The 25603-nt window shown below is 42.0% G+C and overlaps 1 non-coding gene and 1 pseudogene across 1 annotated transcript; both read right to left on the bottom strand.

Moving 5' to 3' along the window:
- Window positions 1-6825: 6825 nt before the first annotated feature.
- LOC120281511 lies at window positions 6826-6932 on the bottom strand. The gene has a single exon (XR_005542651.1). It is a non-coding gene; the product is annotated as a small nucleolar RNA R71 (small nucleolar RNA).
- Window positions 6933-19003: 12071 nt separating this feature from the next.
- LOC120281062 lies at window positions 19004-22167 on the bottom strand (annotated as a pseudogene).
- Between the last annotated feature and the right edge of the window lie 3436 nt (window positions 22168-25603).

The following is a 25603-nucleotide window of genomic DNA, read 5'->3' as shown; positions in this document are numbered from 1 at the left end:
TATTCCCCTAGAGTGACACTAGGGTTGAGAGTTCTTGTTGGCAACCTTGTGAGTGAGTGACACACCACTAGTGTTAGACAAAGCTAGGTTGGAAAGGGTTGAGAGGGTGAGTCGAGAGGTACAGGAGCGTCCCCTTTCCCCTCCGATGTGATAGATTCTACCTCCGTTCCTCGAGTTCTTTGCGGCCATAATAGAGTGAATGGTCTAAGGGATGACCCTCTGCTATGGCTTAGTTGCGAGTGCAACGGAGTGAAACGTTGAGGTGATCTTAGTATCTAGGGCTTAATCGTGGTTAGGGACCTTCCACCTGGACCAAAGGGTTAGGTCTATCATTAGGAAGAGATTTATCTCTTGGAATCCCTAGAGCTCATTGCAACTCTATGCGAGTGCGAGGTTGATAGGTTATCTATTCTCTCCTCCGGGACATGTATAGAGTTAGGCATGGTTGACCTTAGATTTGGGACTATGTAATTAAGGATTTTCACAACTCACTATTGCATTGGTTAGGAAGCATGATAGAGGGTTCTTGCACTTGAAACGATTGTCCTAGGCGGAGAATTATCCGGGTACCCCATCTTTATCGATTGCCTTACCTTCTCCTTTACTTGTGCTCTCTTACTTGTTGTTTTTTTACTTTTTGAGAATTGAATCATTGTCACACATATCACTACTCATCTTTCACATAGTTAAGAAACAAATTAAGTGTTTTTATTCCCTACTCCCTGTGGATTTGATACCCACTCATCTGAGATTATTACTTCGACAGACCCGTGCACTTGCGGGATATACGTAAGGGGACCTTGTTAGTGCACATTGGGGACAATGTACAACTTAAGTGTGGGGGGGAGTTTGATAGTGCACACATCTTTTTTATATTAATTTTGATTGATATACATGCTCACATAGCCAATGGCGGTTCACCTTAGTTGCATTGATTGTATTCTTGAGTTTAGGAGAATTTTTAACATTGAATGTTTTCATGCTCTAGTTTTTGCTTGAATTTCTAGGAATTTTTGCCCAATTGACACTTGTTGCACTACTCACTCTTTAAACTCTTTTGGAAACTCATGTTCGATGTTAAAGGGACTAGTTATAGTTGTTTTTTGTGTTAATTCTAAAAAAATGGAAAATGAAAAGAAATAACAAAATAGTTTTATTGTTTATTTGTGCTTGTTGGGTGGAAAGAGCTACCACCTATGAAGTATGAAGCTACTCTCATAAGTCAGATACTAGTTATGCCCTAATGAGAGAAAGAGCTATCTCATGGGATGAGTGAAAGCTACCACTCTGGTAGAAAGAGCTACCACCTTGAAAGTGTGAAAGCCACCTTAGCGGCCACTTTGGAAAGGGCTACCTTAGAGGATGTGTGAAGCTACTACCATCTTTGAAATTTTTTTACTTTTTTGTAGATAAATAAGTCTCTTATATTTAGAACTTCGAGGAGTATACTTTGGGTTGCTTTGAGTGAGTTCACACACTTACACGATTTCGGGTTTGTTGTCCTTTTTTATTCAAGTTTTTAACTAGAGCATTGATTTTTCGTATTTAGTGTTGAAATTTACCTTACTTGTAGAATGCTCTCTTTGTATGCTTTTGTGAACCTAAGGCCAAGCACTTCCAATATTTCCTTCATCTATGCATATAATGTTTTAATTTTTGCTTGAGGACAAGCAAAAGCTTAAGTGTGTGGGAGTTTGATAAGTGCTTGTGCGATGAGAATGCGAAGTGTTCTTTCCTTATGATGAGCATTACTTTTATCGGGTTTTAACGCTAATATGTGTATATTTATGTTACTTTCATGCAGGTAGGGTTATGTGGCCGAATATTAGAGAAAGAAGCCAATGTGGATTATAAATGCACCAATTTGGAGGAAATCTTGAGAAGGTTCAAACACGAAGACATAAGTCAGGTTCGAGATGCGGGAATGTGTGCCGACCTCCTTGTATTCAAGTTAGCAAAACAATTTGGATGGGCATAAGGGCAGTCACATTCAAGCATTCAGGCTTGTACATGTATAACAAGATCTCCACCAACATGTTCGTTTATCAAATAAGTAAGTGATCTACGACATAAAGGTGAGCCCGTTTACGTTACGTCGATTAAAGCATGGATTCAGGAGTGTTTTGGGCCGGTACTATAGCAAACAATGTAGCAAAATATTGTAGCAAGTACTATTCACAGCCGGCCTAAGAAAGAGCAAGACAGAGAATCCACACGGGCATGCGTTAATTCCACACGCCCATGCGGAAAATCCAAAGGAGCGTGTGGAATCCCGATTCCAGCCCTTTAAAAGCCGATTTCATCTCCGATTTCAACATTCTTTTCTCCATCTTTTCCCCAACTTGAGAGAGGGCTTCGGCTAGGGTTTTGAGAGGTATTAGCTAGGGATTTGGGGAGGTTCTACGGCTCTAACATCATGCTCCATTAGGAAGAAGGTTGGTGGGAGAGATTTGGTCGGCACCGATCCGGCGAGGTGTATCCTAGGCCGGACAAAGGGACCCTTGGACGAGTAGAGGACTCTCAACAAGACCTTCGCCATGACTATCAAGAAGGTTTTCTATGGATTCTTTGCTTTTACATTTGATTTCATCGATTGTAATTAGCTCCATGGAGAGCTAAACCCCCTAGTGGGTACTTGGGTATTTGTGAACCCTAGGATGTATTCGTTTTATTGAACCTCTTTATTATGCTTTCAATTAATTGATTTTATTGTGAGTTCCAATCTTGAATGCTTGATTGTATGAATACTCCCTTAGAGTGACACTAGGGTTGAGAGTTCTTGTTGGCAACCCCTGTGAGTGAGTGACACACCATGTGAGTAAGACAAAGCTAGATTGGAGAGGGTTGAGAGGGTGAGTTTAGAGGTAGCGGAGCGTCCCCTTTCCCCTCCGATGTGATTTATTCTACCTCTATTTCCTCAAGTTCTTTGTGGTCATAGTAGAGTGAATGGCTAAGGGATGACCTTCCGCTAGGGCTTAGTTGCGGGTGCAACTGAATGAAGCGTTGAATTGATTTTAACACCTAGGGCTTAATTGTGGCTAGGGACCTTCCACCTAGACCAAAGGGTTAGGTTTACATCTAAGAAGTGGATTTATCACTTGGAATCCCTAGAGCTCATTGCAATTCTATACGAGTGCGAGGTTAAGAGGTTATTCAATTTCTACTCCGGGACATGTATAAAGTTCGGCATGGTTGACCTTAGATTTGGGACAATGTATTAAAGGATCTCCATGACTCATTATTGCATCAGTTAGAGAGTATAATAGAGGGTTCTTGTACTTGAAACAATTGTCCTAGGTGGAAGAATATCCGGGTACCCCATTTATATCGATTACCTTACCTTCTCCTTTACTTGTGCTCTCTTTATTGTTGCTTTTACTTTTGTTATTTCACATTTTGTCACACATATCACTATTCATCTTTCACTTAGTTAAGAAATAATTTAAGTGTTTTTACTCACTACTCCCTGTGGATACGATACCCCACTCACCTGGGATTTTATTAGTTCGACAAACCCATGCACTTGCAGGATATACGCAAGGGGCGTTGTCATTGCTTCAAGTACAAACCAACTATTATGCTTCTTAACTATTGCGTTAATGAGTCACGGACATCCTAAGATACACTTTCCCAAATCTAAGGTCAACGGTGACTAACTCTATACTATGCCCAGTAGAGAAATCAAACAGTCTCAACACCTCACACTGTATAAAGTTGAATGGAGTTCTGGGGATTCCAAGTGATAAACCCTATTCCTGTATGTAGACCTAACCCTTTGGTTCAGCTGAAAGGCCCCTAGTCACAATTAAGCCCCAGATACTAAATTTCATTTCAATGCTTCACTTTGTCGCTCACACAATTAAGCCCCAGCGGAGTTCATCCTCTAGTACTTCACTCTATTATGACCGCAAAGAACTCTAGGAAATGGAGGTAGGATAAATCACACCGGACGGGAAAGGGGACGCTTCACTACCTCTCGACTCAGCCTCTCAACCCTCTCCAGTCTAGCATTGTCTAACCCTCATGGTGTGTCACTCAGTTATAAGGATTACCAAAGTGAACTCTCAATCCTACTATCACTCTAAGGGAGCATTCAATCAATCAAGCATTCAAGATTGGAACTCAATTAAAACATCAATTAAGGAAAGCATAATAGAGAGTTAATAAAACAAATACATCCTAGGGTTCACAAATCCAAGTATCCACTAGGGGGTTTAGCTCTGCATGGAGCAAGATACAATCAATAGCAAAATTAAAAGTAAAAACAAGTAATCCATAGGAGAACCCCCTCAGTAGTTGATAAGTGCTCGTGTGATAAGAATGCGAAATGTTCTTTTCTATGATGAGCATTACTTTTATCAGGTTTTAGCACTAATACTTGTGCATTTATGTTACTTTCATGCATATAGGGTTGTGAAGATGAATGTTAAAGAAAGAAGCCAATGTAGATCGTGAACGTATTATCTGGAGGAAATCTTGAGAAGGACCAAACGCGAAGACATAAGTCGGGTTCAAGATGCGAGAATGTGTGCTAACCTCCATGTATTCAAGCTAGCATAATGATTTGGAGGGGCACAAATGCAGACATTCGAGTTCCCGGCTTGTGCATTAATAGCAAGATCTTCACCAATGAGGCCGTTTATTGAAGAAGCAAAGTGATCTACGGTGTAAACTTGTGCCCGTTTATGTTACCTCGATGAAAACATGAATTCGGGAGTGTTTCGGGCTGGTACTGTAGTAGGGTATTGCAACAAAAACACTACAGCAATTTACTGTAGCATGTTCACAGCCGGCCGAAAAAGTGAATTCCAGAGAATCCACACGGGCGTGTGGAAATTATCCATGCCTATGCGGAAAATCCATAGAGGCACCCACAGGGGCCTATGGATACCTGATTCCAGCCCTTTAAAGGGCTATTTCAGCATTATTTTCTACATTTTTTCCCCAACTTGAGAGAGGGTGGCGGCTATGGTTTTGAGAGGTATTGGCAATTGATTTGGAGATGTTCTATGGCTTCGACATCGCGCTCCACTTGGAAGAAGGTTATTGAGGGAGCTTTAGTCGGCACCAATCCAGCGAGGTGTGCCCTAAGCCGGACAAGGAGATCTTTTGAAGAGGCGAAGCTTCTCCATAAGACCATCATCACGATTATTGAGGAGATTTCCTATGAATGACTTGTTTTTACATTCGATTTCATTGTTGATTGTAACTAGCTCCATGGAGAGCTAAACTCCCTAGTGGGTATTGGATTTGTGAACCTTCGGATATATTTGTTTCATTAAACCTTTTAATATGCTTTCATTATTTGATATTTTAATTTAGTTCCAATCTTGAATGCTTGATTGAATGAATACTCCCTTAGAGTGACACTAGGGTGGAGAGTTCTTATTGGTAACCCTTGTGAGTGAGTGACACACCACGAGAGTTAGACAAAGCTAGATTGGAGAGGGTTGAGAGGGTGAGTGGAGAGGTAGTGGAGTGTCCCCTTTCCCGTCAGGTATGATTTATCCTACCTCCATTTCCTTGAGTTCTTTGCGGTCATAGTAGAGTGAACGGGCTAAGGGATGACCTTCCGCTGGGGCTTAGTTGCAGAGGCAACGGAGTGAAACGTCGAAGTGATTTTAGCACCTAGGGCTTAATTGTGACTAGGGACTTTCCACCTAGACCAAAGGGTTAGGTCTACATTTAGGAAGAAGGTTTATCACTTGGAATCCCTAGAACTCATTGCAATTCTATACAAGAGAGAGGTATTGAGATTGTTCGATTTCTCCTCCGGGTCATCGTATAGAGTTAGGCACGGTTGAGCTTAGATTTGGGACTGTGTATTGAAGGATCTCCATGACTCATTAATGCATTATTTAGGAAGCATAATAGAGGGTTTTGCACTTGAAATGATTGTCTTAGGCTGAACAATATCCGAGTACCCCATTTATATCGATTGTCTTATCTCTCCTTTACTTGTGCTTTTTTTTTCTTGTCTCTTTTATTCTTGTTTACATTACATCTTGTTAACAAAATCATTATTCATCCTCACCTAGTTAAAAAACAATTTAAGTATTTTTATTCCTTATTCCCAGTGGATACGATACCCACTCACCTGGGATTTTATTACTCGACAAACCCGTGCACTTGCGGGACATACGCAAAGGGCGTTGTCAAGTTTTTGGCACCGTTGCCGGGGAGTATTCGTTTAGAGATACTTTGTACTTTGTTTTCTTAGCTATTCATTCATTCATTCTATTTCACATCTTCTTTTTCTGTCATCATTCTGATTTGTTTACTTTCTTTTAGTACAGCTCCGGGTTATGACCCAAGGGAACCCTTCGATATTGATTGAAGAAGATCCTAAACTTGAACGTACATTCAGAAGAAGGGAAAGGTACCTATACAAGAACCGTCTAATCAAGCTGAAATAGAAGTTGAAGGGTCAGATAATATGGCAAAATAGAATGAGCGACAGAGGACACTTTCTGATTATGCTAGAACCTCAGTTTTTGGCACACAATCGAGTATTGTGCGACCCCCAATTACAGATCTGAACTTTGAGCTAAAGCTGCATTCATCCAAATGATTCAGCGGTTAGCGTAGTTAAATGGTTTGGCCGATGAGGATCCAAACAACCATATAGAGAACTTCTTGAAAGTTTGTGATATGTTGAAGATTAACGGTGTATCGGATAATGCTATTATATTGAGGGCTTTCCCATTCTCTCTAAAGGGAAGAGCCAAGCAGTGGCTTCATTCCTTGCCCAAGGCCTCCATCACGACTTGGAATGAGATGGTCGAAGCTTTTCTTGCTACATACTTTCCTCCGGGGAAGTCGGCCAAGCTTCACAATGAGATATCGTCCTTTGTACAGATGGAGTTGGAATCATTGTTTGAGACATTGGAGCCCTTCAAGGATCTTTTGCGGAGATGCCCACAACACGGATTCCCCGAATGGATGATTATTCAGACTTTCTATAATGGGTTAAATCCGAGTACAAGGCAATTGTTAGATGCCACCACAGGAGGTACAATGGGGAGTAAAACCCCAGAAGAAGCCTGACAGTTAGTAGAAGACATGGCCATGAACAGTTATCAGTGGAATACGCGAGAAAGGAAAAAGGTGGCCGGGCTCCATGAAATAGATGCAGTAACATCTTTGGCAGCCCAAGTGGAATCATTGAGTAAGAAGTTAGACCTTCTAACTTCTAATAGAGTGACAGGCGTAACTACTTGCACCGGGTGTGGTGGAGCACATGCTCTATCTGATTGTCCGATCTCTACTGGTGATGCATCTTCGGTGGAGAAAGTCGACTTTATGGGTAATGCAATGAGGAACCAAGGGAATCCATATGGCAACACCTACAATCCGAGTTGGAAGAGTCATCCCAATTTTCATGGAGCAACCAAGGACTACAAAAGGCCGTGGCACCACTGGGTTTCCAACAACAACAACCCCCAAACATGGAGAGTCAAGTTTCAGGCTTGGAGACTCGAATGACCGATTTAGAGAAGGCCTTGACTAGATTTGTGCAATCATCGGATACAAGGTTTTAATCAGTCGAGGCTACACTTCACAACCACACCGCTTCTTTGCACAATCTAGAGAATCAAGTGGGGCAAATTATGAAGTCTCTATCAGAGATGCCACAAGGAAGCTTGCCAAGTAACACCAAGACCAATCCGAGAGAACATGTGAAGGTGATCAATTTGAGAAGTGGTCATGAGGTTGAGGGTAGGAGAAGCCCAATGTAGATGCACCCGGGGTCATAGAGGTTAAGGAGGGAGCAAGCAAAGAGAAGGAGGTGGCACCCCCACCTTTCAAGCCAAGAATCCCTTATCCCTCTAGATTGAAGAATGACTAAGGGGATGAACAGTACAAGAAGTTCCTGAGTTGAGGCATTGTCCCAAATGCCTAAGTATGCAAAATTCTTAAAGGACTTGTTAACCAACAAGAGGAAGTTGGAGAAGAGTGCCTCCGTGATTTTAGATGACTCTTGCTCAGCGGTTTTGCAAAAGAATATATCGAACAAGAGGAAAGACCCAGGAAGCTTCATCATTCCGTGCAACATTGGCAATTTAGTTGAAGAGATAGCATTGGCGGACTCAAGGGCCAATATCAACGTCATGCCATATACTTTCTTTCAGAAGCTAGGCTTGGGAGAGCCTAGGCCCAGTCGGATGACATTGTAATTGGCGGACTGAACTGTTGGACATCCGAGGGGCATCATTGAAGACGTGCTTGTCACGATGGACAAGTACATTTTTCCTATAGACTTTGTACTGTTGGACATCGATGAGGATGTGGATGTACCTTTGATACTTGGGAGGCAATTCTTGCACAGTTCCAAGGCATTGATCGACATGGACGGGGGGAGTTGACACTGAGGGATGGAGATGATAAGCCATGCGACATTCCTTAACTTTGATGATACTCTTTACTTTCTTGACACTACTGATGAAATTGTTGATGAATGTATGCAGGAAATGTTCAATCTGGACCCGCAAGAGGGTTTGTTGGACCAAGAGGTGGGCAATGAAGAAGTGCTAATGCTTGGTCTAAAGGAAGAAGTACAATTTACTCCAGGGATCATTAAGAAAGTACTCCAGAAGATGAAGAGGGCGAGGAGACGCCACAAGAAACGCCCAAGGCTGTTGGGGATGTCCATGAACGGAACAAGTTGGATGAACCATTGTTAAGTGGTACCAAGCCCGATGATTCCCCCTCTACCTTCAAGAGACTTTGCTCATCATGCTTTCAAGTTATGGGTAAGAGGGCAACCTTCATCTATAAATGCTCGTGAGGTAAGACAAGGTACATCAAGCTTAGTGACGTTAAACAAGCGCTTCTTGGGAGGCAACCCAAGTGTTTACTGTTTTCTTAGTTGCTAGTTTAGTGTTTGCATGAATAAAGCGTTGAGTGTTGGTGTCTATATGTTTTGATGCATTGCTGTGTGTTTTCTTGTGGATTTTTGATGTCATCATGTGCTTTCATGCCGATTTGGTGAAGTTTTTGGTCGTGCGAGTTAGTTTCTCATGTTTTCGCTGGTATATGTTGCATAATAAGGCAGGCTCTAAGTGTGCATACATGTTTAAGAATTTTCTAGCAGAGCCTGCAGAGTTTTTAAGGCATCCAGAGAAAACGCACGGGCGTGTGGAATTTTCACACGCCTGTGGATTTGCACTGTGAGCTCATCCAGAGAATCCATAGGGGCGTGGACTCGCCCCTGTGGGCGACCTAGCGACATCCGCATGCCCATTGGTAATTTCTGCATGGGCGTGCGGCTAGGGTTTTGAGAGGTATTGTCAAGGGTTGTGGAGAGCTTCTAAGGCTTCGACATCATGCTCCACTTGGAAGAAGGTTAATGGGAGAGCTTTCGTCGGCACCAATCCGGTGAAGTGTGTCCTAGGCCTGACAAGTGGACCTTTGGAAGAGACGAGGCTTCTCCATATGACCATCGTAATGACTATCGAGGGGGTTTTCTATAGATTACTTGTTTTTACATTCAATTTCATTGTTAATTGTAACTAGCTCTGTGGAGAGCTAAACCCCCAAGTGGGTACTTGGATTTGTGAACCCTAGGATGTATTTGTTTCATTAAACCTTTTATTATGCTTTCATTAATTAATGTTTTAATTGAGTTCTGATCTTGAATGCTTAATTGAATGAATACTCCCTTAGAGTGACACTAGGGTTGAAAGTTCTTATTGGTAACCCATGTGAGTGAGTGACACACGACGAAAGTTAGACAAAGCCAGATTGGAGAGGGTCGAGAGAGTGAGTGGAGAGGTAGCGGAGCATCCCCTTTCCCCTCCGATGTGATTTATCCTACCTCCATTTCCTTGAGTTCTTTGTCGTCATAGTACAGTGAATGGGCTAAGGAATGACCTTCTGCTGGGCTTAGTTGTAGACGCAATGGAGTAAAGTGTTGAAGTGATTTTAGCACCTAGGGCTTAATTGTGACTAGGGACCTTCCACCTGGACCATAGGATTAGGTTTACATCTAGGAAGAGGGTTTATCACTTGGAATCCCTAGAACTCATTGCAATTCTATACAAGAGCGAGGTGTTGAGATTGTTCGATTTCTCCTCTGGGACATCGTATAGAGTTAGGCATGGTTGACCTTAGATTTGGGACTATGTGTTGAAAGATCTCCACGACTCATTAATGCATTAGTTAGGAAACATAATCGAAGGTTTTACACTTGAAATGATTGTACTAAGCGGAACAATATCCCAGTATGCCATTTATATCGATATTCTTATCTCTCCTTTACTTGTCCTTTTCTTTCTTGTCTCTTTTATTCTTGTTTACATTACATCTTGTTAACAAAATCATTATTCATCCTCACTTAGTTAAGAAACAATTTAAGTATTTTTATTCCCTACTCCCTGTGGATACGATACCCACTCACTTGGGATTTTATTACTTGACAAACCCGTGCACTTGCGGGACATACGCAAGGGGCGTTGTCAGTAGTCGCGTCGAAAGTCTTGTGGCGTAGTCTCGTCCTCTTCAAAGATCCTCTTCAAATAGTGTATTCACGATCTACATTGGCTTCTTTCTTTCACTTTTGGCTTCATAACCCTACATGCATAAAAGTAACACAAATGCACAAGTATTAGTCCTAAAACCTGATAAAAGTAATGCTCATCATAGGGAAAGAATACTTCGCATTCTTATCACACAAGCACTTATCAAGATCCTAGGGTTCACATGCCCAAATACTTACTAGGGTTTAGCACTCCATGGGGAAAATTACAAAACAATGATTAATACAATGAAAAGGAATGAAAACCATAAAGAAAAAAACCCTCTTAAATTGGTGATGATGGCCTTGATGGGTCGCTCAACGCCTTGAAGAATACTCCTCCAATGCTAGGTCACCGAAAGCTCCCTCTATGCTATGACAAAGAGAAGATAGATCAAAGTTTGTGATGAACACCCCCCAATATCGCCAAAGACCCCCTTCAAAACCCTAGCCGCCTTGCCCTCTAAGTGTCTAGAAAAGCTCCGCAAAAAGTCTCCCAAGAATAGGGCAAACGGCCTATTTTTCACGCGCCTGTGTGGTCTGCAGGAATTTCCATGCGGTCGGGCAAACAGTAATTTTGCTACAGTACTCTTCACAAACACGGTCCAAACATTATTCTCTTGAGGCCACATGGTCGGGCACATGTCCATGTGGTAGGCTATAAGACTTTTCTTCATCGACAGAACTTTGAATGGTCTTGTAATCTTCACAAAGAGAAGGAACATGAAGATGTGACTGCCTTTGTGCTCTTCCAACTAGCAAATTGGCTTGAATTTCCTTGGAATTTGGTACACATCTCCACGTTCATGAACTCCTCTCATGTCCTAGTCTTTAAATTGCACAAGAACTCCTAACATTATGCCTTTATAGCCTATCTTTGCTTCCTTTTGACTCTTCATGGCCTTCACATCCTAATTGCACAAAAGAACTCCAAATACATAAACCATGGTAAAAATGATGCTCAATGCATGTAAAACATATAGAAAAATATGTCTACTCAAGAACTTATCAATTATCTAGTCAAAATCAATGGATGTGATGAAATGGACTAATTGTAAGAATATTAATAAGCAAGCAAAAAGGAAAGATAGAAAGTAAAGGAGATGTCAATCAATAAAGGTAAGTACATGGGCCATGCTCCCCCTAGGATTTGACAAGAAGTTCAAGACGTGCTAAATTCTTCTAAACTAAGTCTAATGAGTCGAAGTAATCCAAGAACAACCGGCCCTTGCCTCCAAGCAACCGGCACTAGTCCCCTACAGGGTCCCGGTGTAGAAATCACTCAAGCTTAACACCTCACACACGATATGACCACAATATACTCTAGGGATAACTAAGAGTGAAACCAATTCTGATTGCTTCCCCGCAAGTGTAAGGGATCGCCAAGTAATACCTCGTGTGAAGACAAGAGGATCGTATTCCACGGGGCTAAGGATCTCCTATTACTCCTTCTCGGGCTATTATCTAGCCTAAGATCTCAAGTGATGGAATTTACTCTATTAAATGCAATTAAAACTAAAACAAGATTATGAACAATTTAGAGATAACAAGCAATAAGCAAGAAAGAAACTCAATGTAATGCAAAGGCCTATGGTTGTGGATCCCCTTAAGGGGTTATCATGCAACATGGATGATGATTTAAAGATGCAAGGGTAAAATGGACCATGAGATTCCAAGATTAGAACAACCCCAATTTCTCGGTGATTGAACCCTAGTCCTATATGAACATAGATTGGAACTTCTTCCAAATCCACATTCCTACGATTGCATTAAATATGAGGAAATCTCACTTAGGAGTAAACCTACTCTTCTTTGGATTAAACCTACATGGAGGGCTACGAAACACCCGATTTCTCAGCGTGATGATACAAGTATCCCCTTCTAATCCATTCATGATCTAATACATGCGAGCAAGTCACATCTACATGCATCACTCATAAAAGAGCTACAGATTTCTCCTTAGTGTAGCACTTAGCATGAAAACAATGGATTAAATCTCAAAATTACCCAAGCATGGAATTAACAAATTATCATCCAACATACATGATAAAACCCTCCAAGGTTCACCAACACCCGGTGGCCTTGGGGGTCTAGTGTGTCATCATCCCACAACAAGCAAAACAAATAAGGAAAACATGAAACAAAAGCATAAATGACACTTCCTAGATGAAATGGTGGAGGAAGAGGTGAAGAATGTGCCGAATGATGCTTTCCCCGCCAAAGGAGTGCCAAATGACGCTTCCTCTAGCCGCGGGTCTTCTTCCTTTAAATCGTGGTAGATCTCTCCTTGAATGATGTTGCCTTCTTGCCTTGAGAGTCTTGGACCTTGGGCTTGAATGATCTTCTAGCTTTCTTGCCTTTCTTCTCCTTCCCAAGGTCGCCCAAAACCTCCCAAGTGGTCTCCCAATATTGGCCAAGAAAATTCCAGCCAAAAGTACCTTTTTCTACCCTAAAAGTCAGTATATATATCCCCTGGGTCATACGGGTCGTATGGGGGTCATATAGCACACAAAAACCCTAGATTCGCATTCCATACATGGTGCATACAGCCTTCATATGGCCCCGTATACTGGGTAGTATGGAAATCTGGGCAGACACTCCAAATCATTCCGCTACTACAGTGCATACGGCCCCCATACTGGGTAGTATGGGGGTAGTATGAAATTCCTGTTTTCTTCTCTTTTCGCCCAAATGATATCTTCTTATTCTCCATGGCTTCCTTATGCCCTACAAAGCAAATAGTAGATGATATATGCAAAGTGAATACGATATATATATGAAAACATCTACATTTAGACACTTATCAGATTCCTAAAGATAGATCCAACCCTATTTCTAGGCGAAAGATCCCTAACCCCCAAGAAGGTCCCCGCGGAGAAATCTCTCAATCTCAAGCCTCACACCAAATATGGTTGCAAAGAGTCTAGGGAATATAGAGATAGGAAACAATCATCGAAAGGGAAATGGGACACTCCACTATCTCATGACTCACCCTCACAACCCTCTTTAACCTTGGAGTTTGAACTCTAATGGAGACCTCTCTCAATCAAAGTAACAAATCATGCGTAGATAATCAACCAAAAGGATCAATAAAAAATGCAAGCAATGGGAACACAAGATTAAAACTCAAATCAACTCAGATTTAATACAAAACATAAAGCAAATCAATACAAAAGATAAGATCCTATGGTTCACATGCCCAAGTACCTACTAGGGTTTAGCCATCCATGAGGCAAGTTACAAAACCAAGATTAATACAATGAATAGTAATGTAAATAATAGAGAAAAACTCCCCTTGTATTTCTGATGATGGCCTTAATGGGTCGCTCAACGTCTTGAAGAATCCTCCTCGGAAGCTAGGATGCCGAAGGCCCCCTCGATGCTATGACAGAGAGAAGATCGATCAAATTTGGTGAAAAATGGCCCCAAATATCGCCAAAGACCTCCTCTAGAACCCTAGCTTCTTTACTATTAGAATGCTTGCAAAAAGCATTGCAAAAATTCTCTAAAGAATAGGGCAAACGACCTATTTATAGTCACAAAACTCGGCTGTCACACGCCTTCATGTGCCCATGTGGATTTTCCATGCGCCTATGTGGGCTGCAAGAATTTCCATGTGGTTGCATAAACAGTAATTCTGCTACAGTTTTTTGCTATAGTACTTAGCTACGATCTCTTCACAACCGCTATCCAAACACTCTTCTCTTAAGGCCACATGGTCGAGCACACATCTATGTGGTAGACTATAAGACTTTTCTTTGTCGACTCATCATTTGAAAGGTCTTGTACTTTTCACAAAGAGAAGGAGTATAAAGATGTGACTGTCTTTGTGCCCTTCAAACTAGCAATTTGTCTTGAATCTCCTTGGAAGTTAGCACACATCTCCACGTTTGGTAAGTGCTTGTGCGATAAGAATGCGAAGTGTTCTTTCCATATGATGAGCATTACTTTTATCGGTCTTTAACACTAATATGTGCGTATTTATGTTACTTTCATGCAGATATGGTTGTGAAGCCGATTTTTAGAGAAATAAGCCAATGTGGATCATAAATGCACCATTTGGAGGAAATCTTGCTAAGGATCAAACACGGAGACATAAGTCGGGTTCGAGATGCTGGAATATGTGCCAACCTCCTCGTATTAAAGTTAGCACAATGATTTGGAGGGCCACAAGGGCAGTCACATTCAAGCATTCCGACTTGTGCATGTATAGCAAGATCTCCACCAACGTGTCCGTTATTGAAGAAGCAAAGAGATCTACGACGTAAACGTGTACCTGTTTACATTACCTCGATGAAAGCAGGTACTGTTCATAGCCGGTCGAAGAAACAGTGAAACAGAGAATCCACAGGGGCGCCCACAGCTGTGTGTGGATTCCCGATTCAAGCCCTTTAAAAGTCGATTTCAGCCATGATTTCAGCATTTTTTTCTCCATCTTTTCCCCAACTTGAAAGAGGGCTTCGGCTAGGGTTTTGAGGGTTATTGGCTAGGGATTTGGAGAGGTTCTACAGCTCCAACATTGCGCTCCGTTTGGAAGAACGTTAGTGGGAGAGCTTTCGTCAGCACCGATCCGGCGAGGTGTATCCTAGGCCAAACAAAGGGACCATTGAGACAAGTAGAGGACTCTCCACAGGACCATTGCCATGACTATCAAGGGGCTTTTCTATGGATTCTTTGCTTTTACATTCGATTTCATTGATTGTAACTAGCTCCATGGAGAGCTAAACCCCATAGTGGGTACTTGGGTATTTGTGAACCGTAGGATGTATTCATTTCATTGAACCTCTTTATTATGCTTTCAATTAATTGATGCTTTATTTGAGTTGAAATCTTGAATGCTTGATTGTATGAATACTCCCTTAGAATGACACTAGGGTTGAGAGTTTTTGATGGTAACCCTTGTGAGTGAGTGACACACCACGACAGTTAGATAAAACTAGATTGGAGAGGGTTGAGAGGGTGAGTCAAGAGGTAGCGGAGCGTCCCCTTTCCCCTCCGGTGTGATTTATTCTACCTCTATCTCCTCGAATTCTTTGCAGTCATAGTAGAGTAAATAGGCTAAAGGATGACTTTCCGCTGGGGCTTAGTTGCGGGTACAATGGAGTGAAGCGTTGAAGTGATTTTAGCACCTAGGGCTTAATTGTGACTAGGGACCTTCCACCTGGACCAAAGGGTTAGGTCTACATATAGGAAGAGTATTTATCACTTGGAATCCCTAGAACTCATTGCAATTCTATACGAGTGTGAGGTTGAGAGGTTATTCAATTTCTCCTCCGGGACATGTATAGAGTTAGGCATGGTTGACCATGTATTTAAGGATCTCCACGACTCATTATTGCATCAATTAGAAAGTATAATAGAGGGTCCTTGCACTTGAAATGATTGTCCTAGGCGGAATAATATCCGCGTACCCCATTTATATCGATTGCCTTACCTTCTCCTTTACTTATGCTCTCTTTCTTGTTGCTTTTACTTTTGTTATTTCACATCTTGTCACACATATCACTATTTATTTTCCACTTAGTTAAGAAACAATTCAAGTGTCTTTATTCCATACTCTTTGTGGATACGATACCCACTCATCTGGGATTATTACTTCGATGACCCCATGCACTTGAGGGACATTCGCAAGGGCCGTTTGTCAACGTTCATGAACTCCTCTCATGTCTTGGTCCTTGAGTTGAACTAGAGCTCCCAACAATGTATCTTTATAGCCTATCTATGCTTCCTTTTGACATTTCAAGGCATTCACAACCTAATTGCACAAAAGAACACCAAATACACAATATGAGATATAAACCATGGTAAAAATGAAGCTCAATGCATGTAAAACATATTGAAAAATATAGGTATAAATATCAAAATGGTCCCTCTATTTAACGTTTTCCGCCCTTTTAGTCCCTCTAATATAAAATCCGCCTTTTTGGTCCTTGTATTTGCATATTTCCGTCCTTTTAATCCCGTGTAGCTTAAAAGGACCAAAAAAGGATTAAAATGTCTACTCAAGCACTTATCACCCGTGCACTTGCGGAGAACACATCAAGTTTTTGGTGCCGTTACCGGGGACTTACAACAATTAAGAAGGCTTAAAATCTAGTGTTCTAGGTTGTTTATATTGTGTATACTTGTGAATATCTTTCTTTCTATCTTGTTCTTCATTTTATTTTATTTTCATCTTTAGCTTTGCTTTTTAGTTCTTTTAAGCTTACATTGTTCTATTTTGTACATGCAAGTACAATTGCATGACCCGTGGATCACATCTTCTCCATTAGCAAGTCTTGATCCAGAAGTTAAAAGAAATTTCAGAAAAAGGGTCCGTCAATGATCTGGTGAAACTGGCGCTGTCCCTCAATGATCTGGTGAAGCTGGCCACGAATCTCACGCTGCTCCTGACGCACAGCCTGAACCTCTCCCTCAATCCCCCTCAGTCTCATGTTGAAGTCAGGTAAAGATGTAGCACCGGGGGTAGGAGCAAGTGCGCCCTCAGGGTCTAACTCTGTGTGCTCTGTTTGTCGCTGACTAGACTCACTAGTGGCCTGGTGACGTGTGGGTCTGCCACGTGCTACCACCAAGCCTATCGTCCTTATGTGGGCCGGTCCGAGGGGTGCTGTACCTCCTACAACGGTCATGCCTCGCATCTGCTCAAATAAACCCATGCCACGGTTCAATCTAGTCACATAGGGCCCAATAAATATAGCTCCTAATCGTGTATACGAGCCCTGGTGAAGAAATGCATCGGCGACAAGGTGGCCAAGGTGAGTAGGGCGCCGCTCCAAAATGCCATACATCGTGTAAATATCGGCTTGAGTGACAACCCCCTTGCTATCGGTCCGGCCCCAAATAGATCGAGCAATCAAAGCATGAATGAATCTGTGTGCCAGGTCAATCATGCGTGAGGCCTTTCGAGTTTGATCATCACCCGCCAAAGTCACCCAATAGTTGCTTCTACCCACTTTACTTGTGAAATCAAGCTTAAGACGTTTACCGGGCATGGAGTTGATAAACTCATCATCATAGATCCCCAAGTACTTGGCAAAATCCAAGTGATGCATAGTACGCTTCCTTCCAAAAGCTTGAAAATGGATGGTGATAATTTTCCTATTCCGCACAGATTCTCCATCTTGACGTGCCTCAAATGTACTCAAAACCTCCAAATTCAATTGGCGAAAGGTTGTCTCGTTTATGGTAAAAAGCTTGTCCCAACAATTGAGTGATAACCATTCCCTTACTTGATTTGCAATCCCAAGGTTCTCCACAAGTCCCCAATCAAGGTAGCATAATGTCCCAAATGGCTTTGTCTTCAAATGATCATATCTTTCTCGATGATGGAACAACTTGAAGACGGGTTCATCAGGTGTAGATGAAGGTCCGGTGGTTCTTGGGCATTTGGAGGCGCATCTTTTTGTGGTAGGCATCCCTACAATGAAGATAAACTTTGTTCAAGCTCATAGGGATACAAGATAAAAAAAAAGAAAATGCTAGAGATAGAGGAAACACATGAAAATTTGAATTTTTAAGGTCATACGGCCGTATGGGGGCCGTATGGTCACTATTCCTGCGGCAAGAATCTCCTCTATATTCATAGCATCGAAAATATTTTACATAAATTTGAAGGAAAATTTATCCATGACATTCACATCATTCAAAACAAGCAAAATGCTAAAGAAATCCCACACAAAATCTCCAAGAATGTCCAAGAAATGAGAAAGATAAAACTAGGGCATAGAAAAAGCATACCAACGAAATCTTGAGAAAACAAAGCTTTAAACTCGGGGAAAACCACTAGATCGATGTCTCAAATGGATGAGAATAAGATTTAGGTGGAAAAAATGAGGAGATTTGGTCAAGAATTGAGTGAGAATGAAGAGAGAAATTTGGTGGAGGATGAGAGAAATGAGAGAATGGAAGAGAGAGTGTGAGGATGAGGGTTAAAAAGGGGAGGGCCCATCGCAGACGGCCCCCATATGGTCCCGTATGGGGGCCGTATGGGCCGAGAGGAGTGCCCATCTCAGACGGCCCCGTATGGGGGCCGTTTGAGGGGCCATCTGAGATGGCACAGAGCCACGGGTTGGCTCTGTGTTCGTCTCAGACGGCCACCATACGGCCCAGTAAGGCCGTATGCCCTTTAAAACCATTTAAAACTCTGAAAACCTGCCCCAAATGATGTAAACATGGTATGGCAAGGTCGAAGGCTTCTCCAAAAATGAATGAAATGAATAAAACGACGATCTAGTGCATGAATTAACACCTAAACATGAGTATCTTAAGAAGTTGCACAAATATACCACAATTAAAATGATGAGAGCATTGTGCCAAGTGTGTGAGCATGAACTTATTCAAAAGTAAAACAAGTCTAGGAAATACGAGAATTGAAATGAACTAAGAACTAAAATACGAAAAATGCAAGCAAACACCCCCCAACGCTTGGGTTGCCTCCCAAGAAGCGCTTGTTTAACGTCACGAGCCTAACGTACCTCAGTCCTTATCTCATGGGGGCTCAAAGAGTTTGAAACCACCCCAGGTTTCCTTTGTAGTGTTGTTATTGAAGTAAAATTTTAATCGTTGCCCATTGACCTTAAAAGTGCCGTTCTCCGAGTGGGTTACCTTAACCGCTCCATGTGGGAAGACTTGAGTAACCATGTACGGACCCGACCAACGTGATCTTAGCTTCCCAGGAAATAATTTCAGCCTAGAGTTGAACAGTAGGACTTGATCGCCCTCGTGAAATTGCTTATGGTGCTTGATGCGCCTATCGTGGTACTTCTTTAATTTTTCTTTATAGAGCTTCGAACTCTCATATGCCGTGGAGCGCCACTCATCAAGTTTATTTTGTTGGAGTTTCCTCTTGCAACCTACAAGAGAAGAGTCGAGATTTAGAAACTTAATAGCCCAATAAGCTTTATGCTCGAGCTCAACTGGTAAATGGCAAGCTTTTCCATAGACCAGTCTATACGGAGTGATTCCAATAGGAGTCTTGTAGGCTGTTCTGTATGCCCAGAGAGCGTCATCGAGATATTCTGCCCAATCTCTTCAGTTCTGAGATACAGTCTTCTCCAAGATTCACTTTAAGTCCCTGTTGGACACTTCTACTTGCCCGCTAGTTTGTGGGTGGTATGTTGTTACCATTTTATGGGAGACTCCATAGCGCTTCAATATTTTTGTGAATTGGGCATTACGTAAAATGAGTGCCTCTGTCACTAATGATAGCCCGTGGTGCGCCGATCCTGGAAAATAATTTGTTCAAGAATTTCACCACCACCATCGCATCATTTGTTTGTAATGCTTCACACATCAAAAACTTCACAGGCTTGGTTCCAATTTTAGGGCATCTCGTCACGGCGAGATATGTTATCGACCCGCTGACATCGATCACAAGCTTGAATGAATTTCTGGGTGTCATGGAACACCGATGGCCAATATAAACCTGCATCAAGAATTTTCTTTGTTGTTCTATTCGCATCATAGTGGCCACCAGTGGGTCCTGAGTGGTAATGCCTCAAAATGCTTAGACCCTCTGCCCTAGAAACACATCTTCGAGCAACCTGATATGAACAAACCCTGAATAGGTATGGATCTTCCCAGATGTAGTGCTTGAGGTCTGAAAAGAATTTCTTCCTTTGTTGATATGTAAACCATTTCGGGATGACCCCACCAACCAAGTAATTAGCAAAATCGGCAAACCAGGGTGGTTCCTTCTCTTCTACTACCTGGATATTATACAAGTGTTCATCAGGGAATGAGTCATCAATTTCATTTTTCTCTTATAGTTTTTGTGCCAGAGCCCTCCAAACGGGATAAATGATCAGCTGTAAGATTCTCTGCTCCCCGCTTGTCCTTAATCTCTAGGTCAAATTCTTGAAGCAGCAAGACCCACCTTATCAAACGTGGTTTGGCATATGATTTTCTAAGCAAGTACCTCAAAGCCGAATGATCGATGTACACTACCACTTTAGAAAGAACCAAATATGACCGGAACTTATCAAAGGCAAATACCACAGCAAATAGTTCCTTTTCAGTTGTAGTGTAATTCTCTTGGGATCCCGTTAGAGTCTTACTTGCGTAGTAAATGGGGTGGAAATGTTTGTCTCTCCGCTGACCAAGCACTGCCCTAACTGCAAAGTTACTTGCATCACACATCAATTCGAATGGGGAGTCCCAATCTGGAGCTACCATAATCGGCGCTTGAATTAGTTTCTCCTTAAGTGCCATGAAGGATGTCATGCAGTCATTATCGAACTCAAATGGGACATCCTTTTCCAATAACCTTGTTAGGGGTCTAGCGATTTTAGAAAAATCCCTGATGAATCTCCTATAGAACCCGGCATGTCCCAAAAAACTTCTTATGGCCTTCACAGAATTTGGATGTGGTAACTTTTCGATTGTGGAAATCTTTGCCTTGTCGACCTCAATTCCATCTTTTGAAATTTTGTGACCCAAGACTATCTCCTCTTGGACCATGAAATGGCATTTCTCCCAACTCAGCACAAGATTGGTCTCTTCACATCGATTGAGGACCCGCTCAAGGTTCTTGAGGCACACATCGAATGAATCACCAAAAACGGAAAAATAATCCATGAACACCTCCATTAAATCTTCCACCATGTCCTCAAAAATAGCCATCATACATCTCTGAAAGGTGGCCGGGGCGTTACATAGGCCGAAAGGCATGCGACGATAAGCAAATGGGCCGTACGGACAAGTGAACGTAGTCTTCTTCTGATCTTCAGGGGCGATGGGAATTTGGAAATAACCAGAGAACCCATCCAAAAAGCAATAGTAGGCATGCCCAGCTAACCACTCCAGTATCTGGTCAATGAACGGTAGGGGAAAATGATCATTTCGGGTGGCATCATTTAATTTTCTATAGTCAATGCATACCCTCCACCCAGTAGTTGTATAAGTCGGGATTAACTCATTTTTCTCATTGGTGATCACGGTCATTCCCCCTTTCTTTGGGACCACTTGCACGGGGCTTACCCACTCACTGTCTGATATCGGGTAGATGATGCCCGCATCGAGAAGCTTGATGATTTCTGTCCGGACCACTTCTTTCATATTCGGATTGAGTCTTCTTTGTGGCAAGGCTTTGGGTCTGTGATCATCCATCATTAGAATTTTGTGAGTGCAAACAGATGGATTTATCCCTCTTATCTCAGCAATCTTCCAAGCAATCGCTTTCTTGTGCCTCTTTAGTACATCCACCAACCCATTCTTCTGCTCAATTGTTAGGTTTGAAGAGATGATGACTGGAAGCTGTGTACCTTCTCCCAAAAAGGCGTACTCAAGGTGTTCAGTAGTGTTTTCAACTCCAAATCTGGTGCTTCCTCAATTGACGGCATCAAATCCTTGTTCCAAAGCCCGTCACCCTGTTTGGACCCTGCTTCTTCTGCAGACCCTACACTCTCATCAGAACTATTGTCTGTACTATAAACACGAAGCTCAAAGCATTCGGCATCATTTCCTAGACCTTCATGCTACCCACACTGTTGCCCTAAGTTGGACTCCTATATCCTTGCTGACACCTGGCCCATTTCAGCATGGTCCTCCAAGGTGGGATTCATGGTAGCAAACTGTCGACCCTTGGTAGTCAAAACAAACTGTTCAATTGGTGATATGCTTTCTTCACTCACTGATGGTGTTCCACTTTTCATAAACGTCTCAAATACTGTGTGCCAGCTGCCACCATCATAAGATATGCTAGAATCCCCAGATAGCAGCAGAGTATATAAATGGTTATCTTGGGGGTGTTAAAAATGTTGCTGAGTCTGCAGATTAATCTAGCCATCAAATCAATGTACGTAGTCTTCCAACTTGATGTTCATAGTTGCCATGTTGCATTCATGAGATGGACTATACAGAAAGAAATGGAAAATGAATTAAACTATTAAGATCAGAAGAGGAGAAAAGAAAAATAACGATAAAGAATGAATAAAGAATAAAATGGGTAGAGTAATAAACTAAAAGTTTCCTAGAATTCCTTAAGGTCCCCGGCAACGGCGCCAAAAACTTGATTGCTTCCCTGCAAGTGTACGGGATCGCCAAGTAATACCTCTTGTTTATACACGAGGATCGTATTCCACTGGGCTAAGGATCTCCTATTACTCCTTCTCGAGCTATTATCTAGCCTAAGATCTCAAGTGATGGAATTTACTCTATTAAATGCAATTAAAACTAAAACAAGATTATGAACAATTTAGAGGGAACAAGCAATAAGCAAGCAAGAAACTCAATGTAATGCAAAGGCCTATGGATGTGGATCCCCTTGAGGGGTTATCATGCAACATGGATGATGATTTAAAGATGCAAGGGTAAAATGGACCATGAGATTCCAATATTAGAACAAACCCAATTTCTTGGCGATTGAACCCTAATCCCATACGAACATAGATAGGAATTTCTTCCAAATCCACATTCCTATGATTGCATTAAGTACGAGGAAATCTCACTTAGGAGTAAACCTACTCTTCTTCGGATTAAACCTACATGGAGGGCTACCAAACACCCTATTTCTCGGCATGATGATACAAGTATCCCCTTTTAATCCATTCATGATCTAATACATGCGAGCAAGTCACATCTACATGCATCACTCATAAAAGAGCTACAGATTTCTCCTTAGTGTAGCACTTAGCATGAAAACAATGGATTAAATATCAAAATTACCCAAGCATGGAATTAACAAGTTATCATCCAACATACATGATAAAACCCCCCAAGGTTCACCAACACACGGTGGCCTTGGGGGTCTAGTGTGTCATCATCCCACAACAAGCAATACAAATAAGCAAAACATGAAACAAAAGCATAAATGACACTCCCTAGATGAAATGGTGGAGGAGGAGGTGAAGAATGTGCCGAATGATGCTTTCTCCGCCAAAGGAGTGCCAAATGATGCTTCCTCTAGCCACGGGTCTCCTTCCTTCAAATTGTGGTAGATCTCCCCTTGAATGATGTTGCCTTCTTGCCTTGAGATTCTTGGACCTTGGGCTTGAATGATCTTCTCGCTTTCTTGCCCTTCTTCTCCTTCCCAAGGTCACCCAAAACCTCCCAAGTGGTCTCCCAAAATCGGCCAAGAAAAAGTCCAGCCAAAAGTCCCTTTTTCTGCCCTAAAACGCAGTATATATACCCCTCTGGTCATACGGGTCGTATGGGGGTCGTATAGCAAACAAAAACCCTAGATTTACGTTCCATACGGGGTACATACGGCCTCCATACGGCCCGGTATACTGGGTAGTATGGAAATCTGGGCAGACACTCCAAATCATTCCGCTGCTACAGTACATATGGCCCCCATACTGGGTAGTATGGGGGTAGTATGAAATTCCTGTTTTCTTCTCTTTTCGCCCAAATGATATCTTCTTGTTCTCCATGGCTTCCTTATGCCCTACAAAGCAAATAGTAGATGATTAAGCGCAAAATGGGCATCAAACCTCACAAAATACATGCAAAGCGAATACGATATATATATATATGAAAGCATCTACATTTAGACACTTATTAGATTCCTAAAGATAGATCCAACCCTATTTCTAGGTGAAAGATCCCTAACCAACAAGAAGGTACCCGTGGAGAAATCTCTCAATCTCAAGCCTTGCACCAAATATGGGTGCAAAGAGTCTAGGGAATATAGAGATAGGAAACAATCATCGAAAGGGAAAGGGGACACTCCACTATCTCATGACTCACCCTGACAACCCTCTTTAACCTTGGAGTTCGAACTCTAATGGAGACCTCTCTCAATCAAAGTAATAAATCATGCGTAGATAATCAACCACAAGGGTCAATAAAACATGCAAGCAATGGGAACACAAGATTAAAACTCAAATCAACTCAGATTTAATACAAAACATAAAGCAAATCAATACAAAACATAAGATCCTAGGGTTCACATGCCCAAATACCTACTAGGGTTTAGCCATCCATGAGGCAAGTTACAAAACCAAGATTAATACAATGAATAGTAATGTAAACAGTAGAGAAAAACCTCCTTATATTTGTGATGATGGCCTTGATGGGTCGCTCAACGTCTTAAAGAATCCTCCTCGGAAGCTAGGATGCCGAAGGCCTCCTCGATGCTATGATAGAGAGAAGATCGATCAAATTTAGTGAAAAATAACCCCAAATATCGCCAAAGACCTCCTCTAGAACCCTAGCTACTTTACCCTTAGAGTGCTTGCAAAAAGCCTCGCAAAAATTCTCTAAAGAATAGGGCAAACGGCCTATTTATAGTCACAAAACTCGGCTTTCACACGCCTTCATGTGCCCATGTGGATTTTCCATGCGCCTATGTGGGCTGCAAGAATTTCCATGTGGTTGCATAAACAGTAATTCTGCTACAGTTTTTTGCTATAGTACTTAGCTACGATCTCTTCACAACCGCTATCCAAACACTCTTCTCTTAAGGCCACATGGTCGAGCACACATCTATGTGGTAGGCTATAAGACTTTTCTTCGTCGACTCATCATTTGAAAGGTCTTGTACTTTTCACAAAGAGAAGGAGTATAAAGATGTGACTGCCTTTGTGCCCTTCAAACTAGCAATTTGTCTTGAATCTCCTTGGAAGTTAGCACACATCTCCACGTTTGGTAAGTGCTTGTGCGATAAGAATGCGAAGTGTTCTTTCCATATGATGAGCATTACTTTTATCGGTCTTTAACACTAATATGTGTGTATTTATGTTACTTTCATGCAGATAGGGTTGTGAAGCCAATTTTTAGAGAAAGAAGCCAATGTGGATCATAAATGTATCATTTGGAGGAAATCTAGCGAAGGATCAAACGCGGAAACATAAGTCAGGTTCGAGATACTGGAATGTGTGCCAACCTCCTCATATTAAAGTTAGCACAATGATTTGGAGGGCCACAAGGGCAGTCACATTCAAGCATTCCGACTTGTGCATGTATAGCAAGATCTCCACCAACGTGTCCGTTATTGAAGAAGCAAAGAGATCTACGACGTAAACGTGTACCCGTTTACATTACCTCGATGAAAGCATGGATTCGGGAGTATTTCGGCCGGTACTATAGCAGCGTACTACAACAAACATTGTAGAGGAAATACTGTAGAAGGTACTGTTCACAGCAGGC

Source organism: Dioscorea cayenensis, chromosome 17 (assembly GCF_009730915.1).
Source record: "Dioscorea cayenensis subsp. rotundata cultivar TDr96_F1 chromosome 17, TDr96_F1_v2_PseudoChromosome.rev07_lg8_w22 25.fasta, whole genome shotgun sequence".
Lineage (NCBI taxonomy): Eukaryota > Viridiplantae > Streptophyta > Magnoliopsida > Dioscoreales > Dioscoreaceae > Dioscorea > Dioscorea cayenensis.
The sequence above is the reverse complement of the archived record's forward strand: the minus strand, read 5'-3'. Positions and strand labels throughout refer to the sequence as shown.